This window comes from Microcebus murinus, chromosome 13 (genome assembly GCF_040939455.1).
Source record: "Microcebus murinus isolate Inina chromosome 13, M.murinus_Inina_mat1.0, whole genome shotgun sequence".
NCBI classification, from domain to species: domain Eukaryota; kingdom Metazoa; phylum Chordata; class Mammalia; order Primates; family Cheirogaleidae; genus Microcebus; species Microcebus murinus.
This window is the reverse complement of record NC_134116.1, coordinates 19,568,966-19,593,193: the sequence shown is the minus strand read 5'-3', so window position 1 is coordinate 19,593,193 and position 24,228 is coordinate 19,568,966.

Genomic DNA, 24,228 nt, shown 5'->3' with positions numbered 1-24,228 from the left:
TGTTTGCTCTTTTGTACCACTCTTCACTCCAACTTTCACTGCAGGTGCAGTCCCTGGTCAGGTTTTTATTGGCAAATTTTAGGATGCAGCTGTCTCTCGGTGAAGCTAAAAGATGGTAGACGATGGTAATGAAGTCATGAGAAGTAGAATGAACACTATTGGAAAAGCGGGGCTACCTTAGCTGGAGAGAGTGTGCGTGTGTGTGTTTGTGTGTGTGTCAGAGGGTAGAGCAGGAACTCAGAGAAATGGGCCGCACCAATTAATAAAACTTTGACTGCCAACATTTAGACTTTTAGCACTATCCATTGGTATTCAAATTCAAATCCAGTACCCATTTGTCAAACTCCCTTTATAGGTGGCTGCTTTGGTGTATGATAATAAATTGAATTTTATGTACAACTTGGCACCCTGGTCTATTCTGAGCATTGGCCCATTTTGTGAGCTGGTACATGGGACTCAAGCAGAAGAAAACAGGTGCTTTATTGAGTAGACATTTCTTTTTCACACATTATTTCTTAACCCTCACAATATCTACCTGAGATGAACACAATTGTCCTCATCTCCACAAATGAGAATAATGGTCTTGAAGACTTTAAGGTCTTGACTTAAATTATGTGCCTTATGATCAGGTACATAATAAATTGAGGAACTGAACCTAGCCAGCACCCAGGCTGGGTTCCCGAGCTTTCTGATTCTAAATGCAAATGTGTGAGTCTGCTCTTAGCAGAGGGGTTTGCTTCTGCAGGGTCTTCAGAAGGATGCTCCACTTCCCATTAATGTATTGCTAGAACTCAAAACTTCTGTGAATTAGGGGTTCTTTTCATCTTGTTGGACATTGTCAGTCTGTGTCTACGGATCCTTCTTTGTTTTCTAAGCTTTAATGGAGGCCGTTATGTGAAGTGAAATAGACCAGGCACAGAAAGACAAACATCACATGTTCTCACTAGTAGGAGCTAAAAAAAATTGAATCTCATAGAGGTAGAGAGGGAAGTTGGGGAGGGGAAGATGAAGAGAAGTTAGTGCATGGGCACGAAAATACAATTAGAAGGAATGAGTTCTAGTATCTGATAATACATGAGTTAGTCCATTTTGCATGGCTATAAAGGAATACCTGAAGCTGAGTAGGAGAAAAGAGGTTTATTTGACCCACAGTTCTGCATACTGTACAAGCATGGTGCCAGCCTCTACTTCTGGTGAGGGCTTTGGGGGAACTTCCAGTCAAGGTAGAAGAAGAGGGGGCAGACATGTCACATGGTGTGAGCAGGAGCAAGAGAGAGAGAGGACCGGTCCCCACACTCTTTTAAACAACCACCTGTCACATGCACTAATAGAGTGAGACCTCGCTCGTCTCAGGGAGGGCACCAGGACATCCATGAGGGATTCACACCCCTGACCCAAACACCTCCCACCAAGGACCCCACCTCCAACACTGGAGATCGAATTTCAACATGAGATTTGGAAGGGGCCAGACATCCAAACCATTTAAGGACAGTAGAGAAATTATAGTTAACAATAATGTATTTTCATACTCCAAAATAGCTAAAAGAGAAGAATTGTGATGTTCCCAACACAAAGAAAAGATAAATGTTTAAGGTGATGGATAGCCCAATTACCCTGATTTGGTCATTACACATCGTATGCATGTAACAAAATAGCACATGTATTTCAAAACTAAAAAAAAAAAAAAAAAAAAATACTAGTGGCATAAAAATAAATAAATAAATGAGAGTGAATAATGCAAAGTTCCATTTTGATAGTCTGTAAGCTTTTCTCTTTTAGTCATGCCATTAGGTCTTGAGTTGTATGAGAAGCTATCTAGCTATTTGCTGAGTACATGAAAATAGGCTTGTTTTTCTCTTTGCAATTTAGAAAGCATTTCCCATGTAACATCTAACTTGATTTTGCCTTGGCAAAAGAGACCAGGTGCTGAGGCCAACCATTTCCATAGCAGTGGTTAATCGAGATTATTTCTTTTAAATCATTATTACTGATCTCTATACTAAAACACAGGCATGAGAGAGAAAGTCCTTTAATAACTTACCCATGGGGCGAGTAAGGAAATGTAAGCATGCCATCCTAAACCAGGATTTCTCAACCTGGGGTGCTTGTTAAACATTGTGGGCTTCCATCTCTAACCTATTAATGTGAATCTCTAAAAGCAAAGCCTGAGAATCTGCATTATTTCAATAAATTGTCCCGTGAATCTTTTGCATAATAATTTTTTTTAATGATTGCCCAACCAGCAGTCATAAGAATGTACAAGACAATGCTTTAATGGCCTTCTGGTGTATTTTCCACAATGTGCAGTATTCAATTCACTGAGAATCAGGCAAACTTTCTGCCAGATCTCTTAAAAAAGAGTTAATTAAAATAATCGATTTTTTAGGCTGAGTGTAACTCTCTTTCTGAAGCCACTGTGGGGGCTCTAACTATTTCACTTATAGTCTAAGCACCAACACTGGCATGGATTTTTGGTTATTTTAAATTGGAACTTTTTTCATTCATTATCCAAAATTAACATGACTAGATTGCTTCCGAAAATGAAAATGTTTAGATTTTGAAGGAAAAAGTGAAATCCTTAATCACTGTGACATTGATACACACTCCCGTCTTTGCACCCGATTTCCTCAGTGATATAACGTGAAACACATTTAGCTCTGTGACTCCTGGAGAGTCAGGCAGCTAAATTTGGTTACCATCTGAGCCAACAGATGAAGCAGTGGGGGCAAAAGGAAAGTCTCAAATAAGGCATTCTACTAGGTAAAGGATCGTTCGACTACTGAGAGACACAAATAGCCTTGACCCATTTGGCTAACTACAACAAGGAAAGAAGGCTGTCGCCTAAGGAAGGAGCAATGAAGCTGATGTGCATTGTTGAAGACTTTAATATTTGAAACAAACAAAAAGGCTTGCATACAATGAAGCTTTATCTTCACTGTAAGTCTACACCAGGGATTTGCAATCTCTGCCCTCCTGGCATGTGAAATTGGATAATTCTCTGTTGCCAGGGCTGTCCTCTGTGTTCTAGCATGTTCAGCAGCACCCCTGGCCTCCACTCACTACATACCCACCCATTGCCCAGTTGGGGTTACCCAAAATGACTCCAGATATTGCCAAATGTCCCCTGGGGAGCAAAAGCACCTTGGTTGTCAACCACTAATTTGTACCTCCTAATTTATATATTTTAACTCCTGCAGTAATAGAAGTCTTCGAAAATGTCAAAGAACTCCTTAAGATGTGCTTAGAAGAACCTATATAAATATAAATATACATATTAAATATGTATTTAAATATTTGAAAAGCACTCCACAACTATATCAAGATCAACGATGCAGTAGCAGGGTTAAGCATCCATTCCAATTTCACATGTAATGAGACAACTTCCCTGATGAGATGATGCAGCTTCCTATCAGTGGTAAGTCAAGCCTCAAACTGCTGAGATTCACAGCAAGGGCAAGATTAGTTTAAGCATCTTAGGTTTCCTGCTTCTAAAGCAATAGGACAAGCTTTTTTATGCAAACTAGACCCTGATGTAATCTGAAAAATGGAAAGGGCAGTTAGAAGAGCAATTGTTCTTCTCATTTTACACGAAATCTCTTGTAATTCAAATGTATGGATTTCAGACAGGATGTTGTGTGATCCTGAAGTCACCTCTGTGAATATCAGTGTTTCTGTGCCAGGAATGTATTTCATTTCCCATTTGCACTCCATTCCCCAAATCAGTCCAACAAGTGACTTCTCTCCTCATCAACTCCCCTCCCTCCCAGTGAGGTAGCATGAAAACCAAGACTTCCCCAAGCCCCAGAGCACCAGGTGGTGGCCAAAAGAAATAAACCTCAGGGATAGGAGGAGAAAGAGGAAGTAAGAAGTCTTGGTAGGGACTCCAGGATGAGCGGTAGGAAAGGAAACCTTAGAGAATGAAAGTGTAGAAGTGCCAAGACCTCTAGAGAAACACTCATCAAAACCATTTTTCTTGATTATATAGGTAATGAATACCCACTTTAGGATTCTGATGGCTATAAAAGAAATTCAAAAAGAAAGTATAATTATTTTTCTTTTCTGTGTAGTATTATCACCTATCCGATATATATTGTTCAGATTGGCGTACTTTTGACTTTTACATAAATAGAATCCACTCTGTATATTCTTTTATGATTTGGTGTTTTCAATCAACATTAAATTTTAAGATCCATCTATGTTGATGTTTGCAACTGAAATTCATTTTCACTGCTGTTTAATATTCTACTGTAAGAATAGATGACATTTATTTATTCCTTCTCCTGTTGATTACCGTTGTTTCCAGTGTTATCTATTACAGATAAGGCCTCTGCAATTATTTGTATGTGTCCCTTGATGCAAATGTTCAAGAGTTTTTCTCACCTACCACATCTAAATGTGAAAATGCCGGATTTGGGGGCATGTACTTCTCCAAATATCTAGATAATGCCTAAATGCTTCTCAAATTGTTCATACCATTAAATTCCTGCGAGCTCACCATTCTTATCAACACTTGGAATTCATAAAGCATTTCAATATTTACCAATGTGATGGTATGAAAAGATAGCTCATTGTGGTCTTAATTTGCATTTCCATGATTACTAAAAAGGTTGAAATCTTCTTATCTTTTAATTGGATATTTGTGTTTCTCCTTTGGTCAAAGATTTGTCCATTTTCCACATTATTATTTTTCTTTTCTTATGAATTCATGTGTGGTTTTTGTATATTCCAGATACTAATTCTTTTTCCAGTTAGATGTGTTTGTGTGTGTGTGTGTGTGTGTGTGTGTGTGTGTGTGTGTGTTAGTTAGGCCAGTTAATGACTTATCTTTTAAAGGTTCCCTATGGCTTTTATATATATATATATATATATATATATATATATATATATATTAAAGTTCAATCATAATTTCCATAGTCCAGTCGAGAGAAGAGGAAGAAAGGAAAACAAAAGGGTCCATTCCTGGCCAAGGCAGCATCCTTTAATAATCTTTCTCAAAATTCCACACAGCATCTCCACTCATACCTCATTGCTTAGGATTACTCTCAGTACCTCGGCCAGACATGGGAAGGCTGGATATGGAATATTATAACTAGACACATTATGATGCCTAAATAATCCATATTGTTGCTAAGGAAGAAGAGGGGACTAGATATTGGGTAGCAACTCGTTACTTTTGTCAAACTGATTTTCCTAGTGTTAGCTAATTTCTACAACTGATGCGTAACTGATTCCCTGTTGTTTTAAGATACGTTCTTTACTGTTTATTTACATCTTATAGATAATGAAGCTATAAGGTATTATCCTGTCTCATTTGTTTGTTTTTTTTTCTCAATAGTGGCAAGCAGATTTATTTATTGTAATTCATAGTATGTTTTTGTTTGGGGGAGCAGGTTAGCTGGATGTCATTATTTTACTCTTTCAATTTTTTCTTTGTTATTTTCACCTATTAACAATTCTATATAGTATAGGATCATTTTAATAAATTACAAAGAAAATCCTTAGATTTTGTTAAAAGGCTTTAAAGCTTTAAAATATTGTCTGCCCATCCAGAAATATAGGTTTCTCCATTTATTTAATTCTTAGTATCACATATTCATATAAGTCTTATGTATTTCTGATATAATACTATTTCTACATATTTTATGATTTCATTGATATTATGAATACAGAGTTATTCCTTATATTTTAAATTTTTGGATGTATGTAAAAAATAAATGCATTTTTATACATTGGTTCATATCTATTCCCTTTACTTTCTATGTATTCTGAATACCATCTATGATTTATTTTCGATAATTTCCATATCCTGCAAGTAATTATAACTTTTCCTCTTTTTCAAAGGATAGTTCAGTTTTATGAATTAATGCATTGGCCATATCTTCCAGAATATTCTTAATCAAATGATAGTGTGCTCATTACTCTAGGACCTTATTTTAATAGTAATGGCTCTAGTTTGTACTGTTAAATATGTTGATACCTGTTGATTTTAGGAGAATACTCTTTGTATTTTTGAGAAGTATTCCTCCATTTCTCTTTATTTTTAAGAAGTAATGGTTTTCAAATTTTATTTAATGCCCTTTCATATCTATATATCTACATTACAGGAATTTTCCTTATATGACTTATTAATATAACAAGCTATATCATCAGGTTTTCTTATCTTAAACTGTGATAATGCTTTTGGTTGTAGTGAATCATTATCTTACTATCTGTTAAAGATCTAATTTTCTAGTATTTCGGTGGGACTTTTGTAGAATCTTTTGAGCTGTCAGTTAATTACATTTGTGTGTGAGAGAATGGAGGAAGGAAAGAACAGAGGGAGGAAAAGATGGAGAATGAGAGAGCTGTTTCAGGATTTATTAACAGGATTATTCTGGCTTCATAAAATAAATTGGGTTAGTCTAAATTGGTGTGCATTTTTCCATGCTCTGAGAATATTTATGAAAAACAGGAATTACACCTTTAAGGATTTGAAAGAATTTACCTAGAGATAATTAGTTACCAAACTGTTTTGGGAGCAATGCTTTGATAATGTTTGTGAGAGCTTCCAAGATAATTGAATTGTTTAGGATTTCTACTTCTTCTAATGTCAATTTTGATAATACACATTTTCCAGCAGCACATTTTAGTGCAGGCCCAAATCCCCCTCCTTTTTCTCCTTATGGTATACCTTTCTTTTTATTGCCACCTACAAATTTTCTCTTTTCTTGGCCAATTGCACACAGAAGTCTATCTCAATTTTCTCCTATCTTCCTGACCCTGTGGTTTCTTAAGAGTTTTCGAAGCTTTTAAAATGGAAGTTACAAACAATGGAAGTGAGAAACTGAAAGTAAGCTGTTTTTACTTAACATACTCATTCCTTTTTTTTTTTTTTAATCCTTACTTCTCTCTTTTTCTACCCTACAGGTAGGAACAATATCATCAAAGTTTCAAGCTGAATCTCAATTTTTGCCAGTATCCAAGACTAAGGTTAGAATTGACCTATGTATCTTAGAACAAACACCTAGAGTCAATATCCTGGATATTTCATTACAGGAACTAGGCTGTGTACACTCACAACACACACACACACACACATACACACACTGTTCTGATTTCAAATTGTAATCAAACCTGTGGTGTTCACAACTGATCCAGATTCTAAGACCTATATGTGATGCTGAGGTACTACTCCATCCATTTGCCCTTCCTCCTTTCTCCCACAAATCACTGTACAACTCAGAACTAGTTTGAAAAGCTAAGAAAAGTAGTATAATGAAGAAGAAAACAGTGTCAGGTTTTGTGAAATATCAGTTGTGTTGAAGGCAAGCCAGGTGAAATAAATGGGAAAATAAAGTGAATAAAAGTATAAAAGTTCCTATTGCTATCAGGCCTTCCAAAAGTGGCAGTTACTTGTAGACTTTTTTTTTTTTTTTTTTTGATAGAAGGCACATAGGTAGAGTTGTAACCGTACCTACTCATCAGGGTCAATTGTGGAAATATATATATACACACATATCCCAGAATGCATATATGTCTATATAGCTAGTTAGCTATCTGGATACACAGTTATAGCTATACATATAGTCTATATAGATATATTGAGATCTATTGATTCTGATTCCAACGTTCTGATGTGGAACTCTGGAGTCTATATTTCTAAAAGTGCTCCACAAGGGAGACAAATGAGAATTGCTACAGAAAAAAACCTTCTGGGATAAAATCCAAATCCTACTCTTTTTATTTTTTTTAATCCTGGAACATTTTTTAATATTTTTTTCAGCTTTTTTAAAGTTACAGTTCACTGGTTTTGAGTGTATTTACAGAGTTTTGCAATCATGGCCACAATCAATTTTAGATCATTTCCATACCCCCAAAAGAAACCCTATATCTCTTACTCATCACCCCCAATTTCCCCTCCCTCCTTCTAGCCCTAGGCAACCACTAATCCACTCTATGTCTCTACAGATTTGCCTATTCTGGATCTTTCATATAAATGGAATCATACAACTATTCCACATAAATGGAATTATTTTCCAACTAGCTGCTTTCACTTAACATGCTTTCAAGGTTCATCCATGTCATAGCATGTATCAATACTTCATTTTTATTGCCAAAGAATATTTCATATGCATATATACAACTTTTATTTATACATTCATCTCTTGATAGACATTGGGATTTTTCCCACTTTCTGACTGTTATGACTGCTATGAATAATTACATACAAATATTTTTGTGGACGTGTGTTTCTATTTCTCTTCAGTGTACATCTAGGAATGGAACTACTGGATCTCACGGTAACTCCATTGTGACATTTGGAGGAACCACCAGACTCTTCCCCATTGCGGCTGCACTATATACATTCCGGCCAGCAGAGCAAGAGGTTGTCGCCAGCTCGAGACGTAGTATCAGGTGCACAGAACATTCTCAAACGGTATTTGTTGAAGGCCAGAAGTAAAGGAAGGAGGGGACAATCAACATTCATAAGTTAGTGCTGCCTGTGGAAAAAAAGTCGAATTTGGAGAGAAACCTGACCGTGGCTCCCACCACATCAGGCGGGGAACAGGCTGTGGCACCACGCCACAAATGACACGGTGGCTTTGCACATGCTGTCCTGCTCTATTCAAACTGTATTTTCTCTCTTCCATCTTCAGGCTTCTTGGGATCGACCCTAATATAGGTGAGCAGGAATGTTCAGGCCTCGTGGGACTTTTGTCATCTCAATACTTTTCCAGCACAGGAAGACCCTTCGTCCCTCCGTCCCTCCCACTCTCTCTCTTTCTCTCTCTCTCGCTCTCTGCCACACACACGTGTATACATGCATACGTCATGATAAGAGCTGTTGAGACCACGAAGATGTAGGAATGCATTTCAGTCTGCAAAAATGGGAGCCACCTGGCCCTGCCCATGTGCTTTGCTTCCCCTGAGACATGGATGGTTCCAGCTTGGCTATCAGACCTCCTTCCCTCCCCTGGGTTCAGCCCGGGTGAGAACTGCAAGGCCAGAGCCTCGGCTGTATGTCTCAGTTTGGAGAAAAGTGGATGCCGTTAATCCAGCTACCAGCAGCCTTACATTTTTGTATAGTCTCGCAGGCCCAGTGGCTGAAAGTGTATCTACAGGACAGCCCCTGAAGAAACCAGATCATAAATTACAGTGACAGTGGAGACAGCCTGACCTATCCTGCCCAAAAGAATACAGCCTGCCCCTGATTTAGCAGGGCCCGGCTCCTCTGGGCACGGATGTCACCGAGACAGCAGATTTTAGCTCCCACCTCTGAACTGTTTTTACCCATGACACTTCTGACACCAAACGTGTGGAGTTTTTCCTCACACCAATCAATTCTCCAGCTCTCTGGATACCATCTGGGGGGCCTAGAATTCAGTTCAAGTCTGACACCAACTGCCTGGAGTCAGCGCAGGCCCCGGGAGACCCCAACCCCGATCCCAAACACACTGCAGATGCCGATTGCAAGTCCAGGCCACCCAGACCTCTCACCAACCAGCTATAAAGTCACAGGGTTCCCAGAGCTCCCTGCTTCGGGCTTGATTATTTGCTAGAACAGCTCACAGAAGTCAGAGAAACACTTTGCTCACATTTACTGGTGACTTGTAAAGCTACAACTCCGGAACACCCAGACGGAGGTGACACATAGAGTGTGGGGTGACAGAGGGACACATCACCCTGCCAGCATCCCCACGTGCCACCTGGTATGCTGTCTGGACCCTGGAGCACAGGGTTTCAGGGGGTCTCATTCCACAGGCCAAGGGTTAAATCATTGGCCGCCAGTGATGGGCTCCATTCCCAGCCCCTCCCTGGAGGTCGAGGGTGGGGCTGAGCTGTCCAACCCTTTAACCCCCTGCTTGGTTCCTCTGGCAACCAGATCTACCCCACCAGCCATCTCATTAACATAAATTCAGGTGTGGTTGTAAGGGGCTTATGGCAAATAACAAAAAACGTTCCTCTCACCCCTGTCACTCAGGAAATAGCAAGGGTTTCAGGAGCTCTGTGCCAGGAACTCAGGACAAAGATCATTACGTATTTCTCACTGTATCACATCACCCTTGCCAGAACTGCAGACTCATCGCTCTCCACTACCTTCCTAATATTCCACCATTCAGCACTAACTGGTGGTTTCCAGTTCCTGCTGCCTTTGCCTGCAACCTTCTCTCTCTCCCCCTCATCTAATTTGTCTGCCTAATCAGCTGTTAGCGTAGACACTGTACTCCCCGCTGGAGATATCTTCTGCAGTTCCCAAGGTCTGGCCCAGAATCCAGCACCAGGTGCTGTGTCTCACTCTGTCCCTCCAGTCACGCTGCAGTGCATTTGCTTCTAAACCCATCCCCCTCTCGAGATGGAAAGTTCCACGGTGGGTGGGAACATGGTGGTGTGGTGGTGGTTGTTCATCCTTGCACACCTAGCAGAGTACATAACACCTGGTAGGCATTCAGTGAGTGCTTGCTGAATGAATGAATGATGTTCTTTTCCAGTGAAAAGCAGACTGAGCATCCAACAAACCTTTGGGAAACACCCGCACGTGGCATCACAGAACCCAGAAAACGACAGACCTCTGTGTCAGCACTGGCACATTCAAACCTCTGTCAGCCAGAGCTCCTTCACATCTGGGATTAATCAGACCAAAGAGAAGATTTTTGTTTTCATAAATGGAAAACTGTTATAAGTGTTTAAGCCACAAGTTCTTGCCCCTGGCATGCCACAGATGGGTCACAGGTGTGATACTGGTGACTTCAGTACCTAGGGCAGTGCAGGAGGAGAGAAGAAGGGGTACACTGCCTAGGGGACTGGTTCCCCCACCCAAGGCCACTGACCATGAGTAGCCTTGTCCATCTGCTCCGGTCTTGTCATGCAAATGTTAGCATGGGGCACCTCGGGTAGCTTGAAACAAGCTTGAGAACAGTGATGGCTGACACTATGAAAATGCTGACACTATGTGGGCAGATTCGGTCTGCATTATTATTACTTTTTATTATTTTTAGCCATTAGTACCTCTTAAGTATTTCTTAACCCCCTCCCCCTGCCCGAAGTCCTGCACCATCTTCAACTTTATTAAAAAAAGAAAAGGAGAGAGCGTGTTTTAGTAGTAGTAGTAGTAGAATTAGTAGTGGTGTAGTACTAATTAGTAGTAGAAGAAGTAGAAGTGGTCATCATCATAGTAGTAGTATAAAAATAACTGTATTTCCAAGGCAACAAGTTAGATGGGATGAAATCTGTAATTTTATATTTACCAGATGTGGGCCCTCAAGGTGTCAGAGGCGAATAGCAAGATACAACCAGGTGCAAACCAGGAATCTTGTTTAAAATGTACACAAATCTTTAAAAATGTAAACAAAATTTAAAATCTTGTGCTTTGTCTTAAAAATCCATGCAAAATGTGCTTGTTACTCCACAATATTTCTGTGTCATCTCTCCCCTCACTTGCCCTCGGAAAATGATGAGTTATAAATATGCTCCTGGAACATGGGCCAAGTTCACAGTGGGCCTTCCTGACACCCCTCCCACTCCTCAGGCCCAAGCCCCAGGGGCTGCACACTCCCCAGCTAAAGAAGATGACCCTGTGTCAGCCCAACTCTGTTCCTGTATAGTTTTTTCACTGCTCTGGATGGTGTGAAATAAAAGATGAAACACAGAAGCTCCCTGTTAATAGGGAAAATAGCGTGTGGGACCAAAAAAGCAAAACAAAACAGAGAAATGGGTATTATTATTATTTTGAAGAGCATAGAAATAGGAGTTTTCTCTAAGCTGAGATGACAGCATTCAGGGGCACATGGCCGGCCTCCCAGTCTCTTGCTGTAATTCCAGCACAGCTGGGCACCCTTGTCCTGACAGCATGGCAGATTGTCAGTGGTCCATCATTGTTTATCATACTCACATTCAATTACGCCTGGCGGGTGCTGTGAGGCTGGAAACCCTGCCAGATACGGCCTCTGGCTGCAGCGTGGCTGCCTCTAAGGAGGTTCGATGAGTATTTCATCATCAGTTCAGGGGTGGACATCATTTGGGCCTTCTTAGATAATGGGAAGTGTGGTGCTTTCGCAAGACCAGAGTAGCTCTCCAGGCACCATATTCATCCAGAGAGAGAGAGAGCTCTGGAAAAGGTATGGATGTATTTTTAGCTCTAGACCTAACATTTTTAGCTGGTGCATAGGATAAACCGGCTGAATCCTAACTTTCTGATGCCGGTCCTGAATCTGTGCTGACTCAGCTCTCCTCGTGGCTTCCTGCCAATGTATGAAAGGTACCATCCAAAGTCTGGGCAAAGATGCTCAGTCATCTCTTTATGTTGTTTCTAGAGAATTATCCTTATTGGACAAATAGCGCAGATTGTCATCCATAAAATAAGAAAATGGGATTGCATAACCTCCAAGGTGCCTTCCAGTTTGTGCATTTTTTAAATATGAAATTTCCTGTTCAATTGTCAAAGAGGCAGAAATGCTTTGTAGCCACACGGGAGGAAAAAGATCCTTAAAATATTCTATGAGCTGAAGATTCCAATGAAGAATAATGGAAGAATGTCATAAGTCAGTATCCAAACTAGACAAGAGTGAAATGTTCACTCCCTTCATTCCAGGAAAGAACCAAACTAAAACTCCTCCAAGAATGGTTCAGCTTGAGAACAAGTCTGCCTGAGAAAATAGGAAATAGTGCCACCAGCTCGTGCAGTGGGGCCTCAGGGTCGCTCCCTGGAGAATACACAAACGTGCATCTCTCCTGGCCCCTGATGAGCACTGGGGTACACTTGCTCAGTCTGTAATATTCCTTCCTCAGCAACAGAAATGATCAGCCTGGGGCAGGCCAGGGTGGCTTTTTAGAGCATTTCACCGATGGTCAGAATTTTAAAACTTGAAGGTGAGTTCAGAGAGCACAGCTCTAAGCCTTTACGTAATTCTGAAGAAGATGGAAGCCGGGCAGGGAACCTGGCACGCTTGGCACCGCACGGTGGGGCCGGGCATTGGCCCCCAGTGGCTTTGCATGATGAACAAATGCTCAGTCCCTCTGGGGGGCTGGGGGGATTATCCAACAGCCCATGTCGTCTATGCAACGACAGCACATAGCAAAAAGGGCTCGATGCAGTTCACCTCAGGCAACCCTTCGTTCCACGAATGAAGGTCACGGGGACGCAACAGGACCCAGGGAGTCTGGTCCGGTTCCCACACCTGACAAAGGGCAGCGCCTGCAGGTGTAGAAACCTGGCGTCTGAATCAAAATGGCCCTAAATCAAAACCTGCTGGAGCTGTGCTCCCCTTGGCGGTGTATCCAACCTCCTCTGAACCAACCTCAGGTTTCTCATGCACTACAGGAGGAGGATCCCTCTTGCTTTTTAGGGTCTCCCGTGCAGATTAAGTTCATTCACCTTGCCCAGCGCCTGCCTGCAAGGCTGGGGAGGCAACATGCTCTTTTCTTGCCCTCCCTTCCTCTTATTAGCCCAGGTTTAATCGAAGCGCCATGCACTCGGTGATTTCCTTTTCCCAGACCCGCGCTGGCTGCAGTGGGGTGTTGCATAACCCGCTGGCAGAGACGCGGGCCCCCGGGGAGCCGCGGCGCGGGGGCCAGACAGGCCGGCGCGGGCGGGCGTTCCGTCCGGCAGGGGGCAGCAGAGCACGCCCGCGCGCCCCGCAGCAGCCCGTGCGCGCCAGGCCCCGCGGGACGGGCCTAAGGAGCCCGCCTTGCGTCGTGTTCCTTCCTGCAGAAGCGATTTCCCCCCGTCTCATTTCAGTGAGAACACAGAGTTTTGGCAACTGACAGGTATCCACGTGTTTTTCAGATTTTGCGTTGTGTGGCTGGCGTCTGTTTGAGGGGGCGACAATCACATGCCTTCAGCATCTAGGTAGGTGCCAGGCACCTGGATTCCTTCCCCAGGTGGCTGATGTCTTCGGCACCCCGGGTCATTTTTATCTCCAATTCAAAGGCGATGGCTGTATTATTCCGATAAGGCTAGTAATGTCTAAGAGGGAGATGTCCTTTCTGAACCAAGGATGGGGCTAGGATGAGCAAGGGGAGGTGTTTTATGCTGCTGTTCCTGCCTCCCTTCTGCCCATGCATATTGGGCGGGATTTATTAAATGCTTGATGTAAAGTCAGCCACTTTTATAAGAGAGCTGGGGAACTGGAAACGAGAAGGATGTGGCAACTCTCTTCCTTAATTTGAAAGACTATAATATAATTTTTTTCTCCTCTGAGCAATTAGATTCTGGCTGGGCTACTCACAGTGCGGTGAGGGCATTTAGAACCTCCCCCCCCCCCCCAACAGAACTGTGAAAACCCAATTTGCAGTTTCACACACTCCCAGGGTGATCTCTGAGCACGTTATTTTATTTATTTATTTATTTATTTATTTATTTATTTATTTATTAGAGGCGTGTGCCACCACTCCTGGCTAAATTCTTAAATTTTTCGTAGAGATGAGATCTCGCTGTGCTGCCCAGCCTGGTCTCGAACTCCTAACCTCAAGCAGCCCTTGTGCCTCGGCCTCCCAAAATACTGAGTTTACGGGCATGAGCCACCGTGCCCAACCTCTGTGCACTTTGAAGTGTGAGAAACACAGCCCTGGAGGCACCCAGTGGCTGCTTTCAGATATTTGGAGGGCCAATATTTGAGAGTGAGTTTATTTGGTTTGCTTTGCTCTAAAAAGTAGGTTTAGGTTTGATTAGTAGAAGCTGCAAGAAAAGGAGGTTTCCAAATCCTCTAAAGAACAGGGGATTTGGAGCTGGCCCTTATCCCAAACCTTACTAGCTCCTTACCAGTCACCAGATGAGTTGAAGCTGGAGGGACTCGGCTCAGCTACTCCTTCTCTCTGATTTTTATTCTGAAATGGGGATGTTGATATCTAACCCTCACTGGATGATGGTTGTTTGGTTTTTCCATTCAATGAGATAATGAGTTTAAAAATGTTAAAACACAGCATCAATGTCAGTGGTAACTATCAACAATTGCAGGGGTTGGAAGTGGAGTGTGCTGCCCTGTAAGGGGGTGAGCACCTTGTCACACTTCAAGGGACAGTGTGAATGCAGGTGGGGACAGATGTTTGAGGCGCCTAAGGAATTCAGAATGATTGGAGCACGTAGTGAGGATATGGAGGGGAAGGAAAAGTCTGATGTTGAAGCCGATGGCAACATTAGGAGTAGAACTCAGAAGTTCACTCATTTCATATTTATTGCATTAGGAGCAAGACCAGAGACTCCACCTCCCCCCCCTCCAAACTCCTGGCTCCTTAAAACTAATGCTATAGGTGGCATCTGGTTTAGTCGGGAGCCTGAAAGACCACCTGGACCCGTTGAGCTCACTGTGCGTGCAGGAGAAGGCAGGCTGTTTACTGTTTCCACTGCCTCTGCGTCCTGGCAATTAAGAGTGAGTAGGCACAATGAGGAGATGAGCATGCTCATCACTTGGTTGTGACTGCTGGAACCCAAAGCAGCATTTGTCTTGTCTGCACCATGTTATTAATCAGGAAGGCAGAGATAGCCTCTCTGGAAGGTGGGTGCCAGGATCAGGAAGCCTAAAGCACTCGGGCCTGCGGGTGCTCTCCTTGCAGGGCAGCAGAACGTGGGAGAGCCAGGAGACCAGCAGGGCCTGTGCCCGGCACAGAAAAGCCCTGCCCTAGTGCTTGTGGGATGGACACGTGAAAACGCCACTAAGTGGCAGGGAACACTGCCAGCCCTCCCGTTCTCATCCATGTGTCCCTATCCTCATTCATATGGAGTGCCCAAAACACAGGCAAAATTTCTGCTGGCTTGGAAAAGGTCGGCTCTAATTTAGACCTTTAGTCTGACTTGAATGGCATCTCTTAAATCCTGAGTTGATCAGGAAAGGGCACAGTAACATACAGCAGCTCATTTTATCAAGTTCTGGCTCAGAGAGCACGTGTTAGCCCTGCGTATTATGTTTTCTTATTGCCGTCGTCGCCTGTTTTTGGACATTCCAATCAAGCTCAGCACTGCAATCGTCCCATGTTTGAGCTCTTTGGTTTTTAAGCCACCTAGCATTTTATTTCTCTTCTGGGGCAGTAGTGAAGCTGGGAAATGTAATATCAGCCGGTGAAGAGTGGGAGTTGGAACCTGAACCATCTTTGGTTTATATTTACGTAGTCTAGGTTGAAATGGCGTGGTCGTCTATCTTGAGACGTGTTTTGCCCACTCAAGGGGTTTCTTCCCAAGTCAAGGCAAGACTTTCCCCTCCCCTCCTTCCTCCTCCTCTCCTGCACTGTCCCCTCCCCTCCACCCCCTCAACACTGGATCCTCCCACTGCCCAGGAATTCCTCCAGATGCTGTGTGTTCCAGAAACACCAACCTCCAGCTCATTCAAGGAACGCGGGAAACATTATCATCGGTGCCTTTTTTTTTGCCATGAATGAATGAATGAATGAATGAATGAATGAATGAATTGTAGACAGGATGCTTCCTAGTTTGAACTTAATTCTGAAAATACATTCAAGTGAATTTTTTGTCCTTTTTATTGAGTTTCTACCTGAAGAATACACGCCCATCTCTTTTTATATTATTGACAGTTTCATGTGGCTTTATGTTTTTCCCTTGCTCAGATTTCCTGGTCACTTTTTTCTTTTCCAAGCATGGGGCCATAAAAAAGTGTAGAATTAGAAATCAGGCTGTGTGCATGTCAGTCCCAGCCTTGACCCTAACTGGTAAGCCAGGCCTGAGGACGTCATTCGCCCCTGTGAGCCTCAGTTTCTCCAAGCTCCCACAATTCCTGTAAGGATGTACACAAAAGAGCTTTGAAAAGGTGTCATGCAGAGATGTCTCTCTCTGTTTTTTTTTCTTTTTGGTTTAATTCCTCTACTGTGTCATTCTCGTTTGCTTTCTCTAATGTTCTTCTCTTTTCTCTCCTCAAAACTGGCATTTTAAAAACTGTTGCTGTTGAAATGAGTACTTGCCTTTTAAAAATCTTCAAGTTGCTAAGCAGCATGTACCCCCCCCCTTTTTCCCCTTTTGTGCAGCCTGGTTGCCATAGTATCAGCTGAGCATGGTAACAAGAAGCAAAGAGCAATCATTTTTCGCTAAATAGGGTTGGGCAGACAGATAAACACGCTGAAATGTTTCCTTACAACCCATGTCAAAGAAGGGGGGAGACTGCTCCATAGTACACAACTTGGTTTCTTTCATCAGTTACTTCCTTAATTTCCTCTGCACTTGTAGCCGTTCTCCTCACCTGCCGCTCCGTGCATGTCATACCACCCCTGGCACGACACTTCCTAAAAAGGCTTTTAAAGGAATGCTGCTGCTACTCCCCTATTTGTAGCTATTTAGGGCTAAATGCAGACTCAGATCCTTCTCGGATAGTTGCTAAACATAGAGCATTGAGCGTGAATCAGTATTGTGACTAAAGGTGTTAGTGCCGTGGCAGGTTTGGAGAAGATCATAAATAAACGTCATCACAGTGACATCAAAGGGGGCTCTTAAAAATGGAAAGGATTAAGAGAGGTAGGAAAATAAAGGACCTACTTAACATCTAACACGTATTTGAGAAATTTAGACTCCTGTACTCCAGTGATTAGCTCACAAGGTCAGGCACTTGATTACCAGGTTCATGCGCTAAAACACGGAGCCACAGGTGGGACGTGTGACTTTCGCCTTTGGCCCACGTGGCCCTGGGTGGTCCACGGGTATGGCTTGACTGGTTGTCGTGACATTGTGACATTTCTCCATTGGTTGGTGCTACGCCTTGCTGCTGGAGTGTCTTCTGGCTGCCCCGCCACCCACGTCCCAGCCCCGGGGTCCCCAGGGGATCCCCATAACCCAATCTCTTAAGGGGTTCTGGCTGGAACAGCAAGGGGTCTCTGGGAGCCCACTCCAGCTCCGAAGCCAGCAGCTGCTCTGATTGGTCAGAGTTCCTTTCATGCTCCTGGTGAAATATTTTGAATATCACCTCATAAAGCAGCCCTCAGGTGCTCTAACCCTTCTTCTAAATACATAAGTCTATCTTTCTTGAGGAAGCAAAATGTGCTCTTCCAGATTAAGCCATCAGCCGAGTGTGCCGCCCTCTACGAACACTCGGCCTTGTTTGGGAAGACATTCCCTTTGAACTTGGGTCGCAGGATGGAGACTTGAACAAGCGCCGTCACCCGCACTCTCACGCCTGGCTGCCCCGTGACAATGACACACGATCGCCGGGCGGCTGGTGAGAATAGGGAGTGCGCTCCAGGGCTCCACGGTGCCGCGCCTGTGTTGATCGCCTGAGCTGATCCCCTACAGCTTAAACACACAGGGCTCAGAGGGGCTTTAAAGGGGGGCTTTTCAGGCAAAGGCAGGGCTTTCCCCGGACTTGCTCACATAAATCGACTTCTCCCTCAAAACGGAACGAACAACTTTCCTTCAGTTTTCCAGGGTCTTTCTTGTTCTGTGTTTGACAGCAGCTGTTCTTCCTCCTTCCTTCCTGCTGGAAGCCACTTAAGGGTTAATGACATGCCTTGTCAGAGGACTCTTAGAGCCCAGGAAGGAAGCAGAAGAGATTTCCTAATCTTTGCTTTGGCCAGGCAAGACCCTCAGACGTCACAGATGGGGGGGTGTCCCACTAGCGCCTCCCAGAAAGAACCTCTGCCACCACACTGGGTCACCCAAGCCCGGGATCATTGCTCTAGGAAAGCTCTCTGTGATGCCTAAGGAATAAGTTGTGGAAGCCCACTTTTCATTTGTCTTGATTCCAGCAGAAGCGGAGCTTAGCTGTCGGAAGGCCTGCAAATGAGTCCTTCTGAGTACCGACTTTCCTGGCTTCTGGCACCTTCTTTATCCAGAGTCCCAGCTCAAACGAGAAAGGTCCCCACTTCAGGCGTGAGCAGTACCTGCCACTCGTATGGACTCTCGGGCCTCTTGTCTCCAGCGTGTCTTTGACTACTTAACAAACGTGTGTTCCCCACGAAGAACTCCTTCCCCCTTTCCAGATTCTACAGACTTCCACACAATCCTTAACTCCACTGTGCCCAGAGGCCATTGGTCAGAGCCTCACAGGGCTTTGGCTGCTTTGCTGGCCGAGTTCACTCTGGATTGAGTCCCAGTGGTATGCTGATAAATGTTTGATACCTGGCTCTCTGGAAGGGGGAAAGAGCACAAAACAGAAAATAAAAGCCCTGATTTATGCATCTGCCAATTTTTATGGTGTAAATATTCCCACCATGGGCAATTTTAAATGACCAATGTGGAGTCACTGAATGCAGAACTGAGAAGAGATGTGCACAGGTGGTTCTTGTGAGCTGGCATGAACCAGCTGTATCACACCATTGAAGCCGTCCCTTCTTTAGGGGAATACGACTGTTGATCTTTCTTCATGTTCCTTTCTGTGTTCTTGTTTGCATCTGACATCTCATTCTGTCAGATGGACCAATACCTTCAGCCAGTGTTTTCCAAACTGGATTTGGAAAACTGTGCTTATGTTTACATAAATGAATGGAGTACATAAGGGCAACATCAGCCTGATTGGGAAACTGAGGAAGGTTCTAGGCCCCACACTATCCTAGAGCTGCGGAGAACACTAGGTATCCCTACGTTAGGGTTTTTTCCTCTGCTCTTTGATGGTCTGAAAAGATCCAGAATTCTCTGGAACGTATGACGTAGTACTTGCCCCGTGATTGCTTTCTTGAACTCGTTGGGATGAATAGTTGAAACGAGCTATATGCTTGGTTCACTTGGAACTATTTGTCAAACCCATTGCTTTCAGCTGGAAGGGGCTCTCGGGAGCTCTATTAATCACCCACCATCCCAATAATGACCTCATACGCTCTACAGGACAGGCTGTTACCGCGAGAGCCCTCGCTCTGCCGGGATGGCTAATTTAAGTGTTTGTCTACAACTCTGAATGTTCTCTGGCTTCAGCTGTCTACCAAAAACTGAGAGCTATGAGTCACACCACTTAACTGGCTGCAGGTTTTCAGTCCTGCTTTTTCCTTCAGTTAATACCTTGCTCTGTCTCTTGTTTTCTCTCTGTGCGTTTAGTACAATATCATCTTGTGCTACTGCAGAGAGCCCTAAAAGATGCTTTTGTCTATTTCCTCTCCAGCAGAGCTTCTCCATTTTTATTAATCCGTTTTATGATGTAGATCATGGTTTAATGGAGATGTACCATTCAATCTTAATGGACTCGTGATTTCATCTGATGAGTTCCTTTCGTTCTGATGGGAGAAATAGGCTTGGAATTTCCTGAGGTTTCAACAACCAAGTTATTAATAAAGAAAATAGAAACTATAAAGCAGGAAAGGGGCCCAGGAAGACAGAAGTTGCAGAAAGCTTCTCCCGGTCTAGGACCTTTTCTGTCTCTCGGGCCATCACTGCATTGTGTGGAATCCACAGGCTCCTCTGGTTCCAGTTCTTCAAGGCCGTGCTCTGAGCTCCAAGAGCAGTCACAACTGGGACATATAAATGCTCAGGACTGTCTTCAGGCTGAGGGTGACAGAAGTGGCTGTCCCAGTCTCCCACGCTGTAGGGAGATGGATACGTGCAGAAGCTTAAAAGGCTTTACTTTAGGCTAATGGTGTGAGGTGCTAGTAGCTGGATTTCAGATATCCAGCTGGGTTAGGGGATAGGACTAGGAAACACCTTTTTTAAATGGAGGACTCTTATCAGTGCCTGCACAGTCACACACGTGGGTCATTGTTGCTTCCCTTTGCCTATAAGGCCAACCTTGTTGTTCCATCAGGAAAGGATGGCCCGCCTCACATCCCCATCAATGCTGGACATCCCCATTAAGACATCCTAACGGGCTTGACACTGAGACTATCCAAAACAGAACTACTCAAGTTCAATTTTTATGCTGGGTTCCATATCTCAATGAGTAGTTCCATTCACGAGGTTACCCAGACCACAAACTGGGGAGTCCTACTTGGTCTGTTCCCTCTGTCTGCTATCCTTTTGGTTAGCAAGTTCTACAACTTACTTTTTATTTATTATTTTTTTGAAACAGAGTTTTGCTGTATTGCCCGGGCTAGAGTGCCATGGTGACAGCCTAGCTCACAGCAACCTCAAACTCCTGGGCTCAAGCCGTCCTCCTCCCTCAGCCTCCCAAGTAGCTCGGACTACAGACACTTGCCACTATGCCTGACTAATTTTTTTGCTTCTATTTTTAGTTGCCCAGCTAATTTTTTCTATTTTTTTTTTTAATTTATTAGAGACAGGGTCTCACCCTTGCTCAGGCTGGTCTCAAACTCCTGATCTCAAGCGATCCTCCCACCTCGGCCTCCCAGAGTGCTAGGATTACAGGCATGAGCCACTGTGCCTGGCCCGTTCTAAAACTTTCTTTTCAATTTCCTTACACATTTCTATCTCTTTCTAGCTCCAACACTAGGATTTGGAATTCTACCTAATTCAGGCTAGTTTAATTTTTCCCTAGTCTGGAAGATGTTTCATTCATAGAATGTTTTCAAATAACTATCAGTTAAATGGTTGGGTTTCTATAGAATCTTCCTCTTAAATTGCTATCTTTCCAGTCAATTGTGCTTTTTGTCTTCCATGTATACTCCATACCCCAGTGAAAGTTTTCAAACAATACTATGGATCACGTCGCTCTCAGGGGTCATATGTTTCACTGGCCTTGTGTCCCCCATATCTGACTTGTGTGTTTCATGGTCCTACACACTCTCCAATCTACCTTTCCAAGCACTTTTTTTTTTTTTTTTTTTTTGAGACAGAGTCTCGCTTTGTTGCACAGGCTAGAGTGAGTGCCGTGGCGTCAGCCTAGCTCACAGCAACCTCAAACTCCTGGGCTCAAGCAATCCTCCTGCCTCAGCCTCCCAAGTAGCTGGGACTACAGGCATGCGCCGCCATGCCCGGCTAATTTTTTTCTGTATATATTAGTTGGCCAATTAATTTGTTTCTATTTATAGTAGAGACGGGGGTCTCACTCTTGCTCAGGCTGGTTTCAAACTCCTGACCTCGAGCAATCCGCCCACCTCGGCCTCCCAGAGTGCTAGGATTACAGGTGTGAGCCACTGCGCCCGGCCCTCCAAGCACTTTTATAACATTCTGCTGCCTCCACAGAGTCTATTGGACTTTGTTTCCCTAGTGTCCATCCCATCCTGACTAACCCTTACCAAATTCCTGTTTCGATCTGATGCATTTCAGAGAATCGTTTTAGGATCACATCTTCACCTGAAATTGGAATATTATTATTATTTATTATTCACTTAGGCCTTGTGCCAGATTCTCTCTTTCCCTCTCAATGTTCTCCCTGAGTCAATCCCAGGGGCTTCGAAGTCTGGAAACTACATTTCCCAGAAGCCCTGCCAGAGGTTTCCTGTTTAGATTCTGCCAGTAAGAAAATTGCAAGTGAAATTCAGAGGCAGAAGAGAAATAGAAGCACTGTCCCTGTGGCAGCAACAGGCAGGTTTAGAGGCTTTTGCAGGTGGCCTAAGTGAGCTTTGACCAGGAGTTCCAGGAGTCCTTTTGCAGATTACCCACACTGCTGTTGCAGGCATCTGAGATCATTGATTGAAGTTTCCTGATATTCGGGAACTTCCTGGTTTCCTAAATTTTTTTTTTAGTTTTTATTTTTTCATTGTAAGACAAAACATAGTTGTAAGTTTTCTTAAATTTTAAAAAGCAGCTCCCACTGACCTTTGTTCCCTGTAGTCACCCCAAAAGTTTTGTAAACCTTGACCTCCCTCCATTAAATCTTTTCTACTGGAAATATCTGCAGTTGTTTCTATTTTCCTGACCAAACCTTGACTACCACTATCAGGTAACCAATGATTTGGAAATGCATTTAAGCTGAGCCTCAGCTTCAAGGTCGCTGAGATACAGCCTTTTTGTTCCATCTGTGCTTGCACAAATCTACAAGATTCCACTTCTGCATCAGTTCCTGATTTGTATTTTGAATCTTTTGTAAGAATTAAACCCCTGCGGTGGATCCCAGCCCACTTGGCGAAGATCCTGGTACCTTTCCTAAATTTTGCTGATCTATCTCATAAGGGAACTTAACTCTCACCCTTTGTCACTTGACCTCTTAAAGTTGTGCTCCGAATCGGACAACCTTTCTGGAACCAAAGGGCTGCCACCACCCAACTTGGATGTTCCCTGCCTGCCTGGAAACTTCTGCTCTTGTTCCTTACTCATGTGTTGGCTGTAATCTGCTTTTTGACTCCTATCAACATTGATTAACTATTGAGTTCTTGCCCCATCGCCCCATGGGACAAATCACAGACCAGGTCCGCTACGTGCCATCGGTCCCACCTCATCCTTGTGTCGTTCTGCTGTCTTTCCTTCCGCCACTTGTCCACACTTGAGGTCCCCGACCAGTCCCCAGTGGAGCCTATCATAGTTAGAGCGTTAAGCTAATAATATGCCAATCCCATGAAAGCATAGCATTTTTCTATCCTATCTGTCCCCTTCAAGTCCTTGCTGTAGCTCGTTTCAAGTTGGGATATAACTTATAAACATAAAAGGAAGTTACTAGAGTCATAATGCATAGACATTAGATTCTTTGACATGGAAACTTTACTCTGGCCAGAACTATTCATGGCAGAGCTTCACATTCCTGGCATCACCTGCACTTTCCTCCTGACGTACAATATTACAGCATGGTAACTTGTTTCACTTTTGCCTCCTATACACGATTTCCAAGAGCTTGTTTGCTGTCCTGGAGAATCTCTTGTTCCCTGTTTCGGGGATGGGGCTTATGCTTGCACTGCTTCTGAATCAGCCCTCTGTCATTTCTGTGTGATGCTGAAAGAGTCCTTTCTTTTCTCTGGCATTCTCTCTGCTTTTCCTCTCTGGAAAATTTTTGCTAACCACATGTGCACATTTAGTACCACAGACTCTTCTTTAAGAGGTAATTTATGGAAAACCACCCCATGTGCGTTAGGAGTGCCAATGTTATAAGTCCATGGTAATCATAATTTGGGGATCTGTTTCAGCCAGAAAACAGAGAAATCAATCTCGGGCATGCCTGCACAGTCCGCATGTCCCCATGCAGAAGGGAAGAAATCGCGGCAGCAATTGTTTTACCTGCCCCTACTCTTCCGTATTTGAGTGGAGAAATAATTTCTGCTGAAACATTAGATACGGACACGCTACCTATTCTTCTTGGAAATATTTTAAAAGAGATTCCACCCACCCATCACATGGTTCTGCAGGATGAGTCACGAGCACCATCATGCCACAAAAGGCAGATTCTCACACATTTGCTCACAGCCCTCCTGGCTGGAGAGACCAGCCTTTCAGATCCGCCCTGCGCAGTCGTGAATCAGCAGCGATGTGCACCTTCATTGGCCGGGTGGCAGCAGGGTGACTCCATG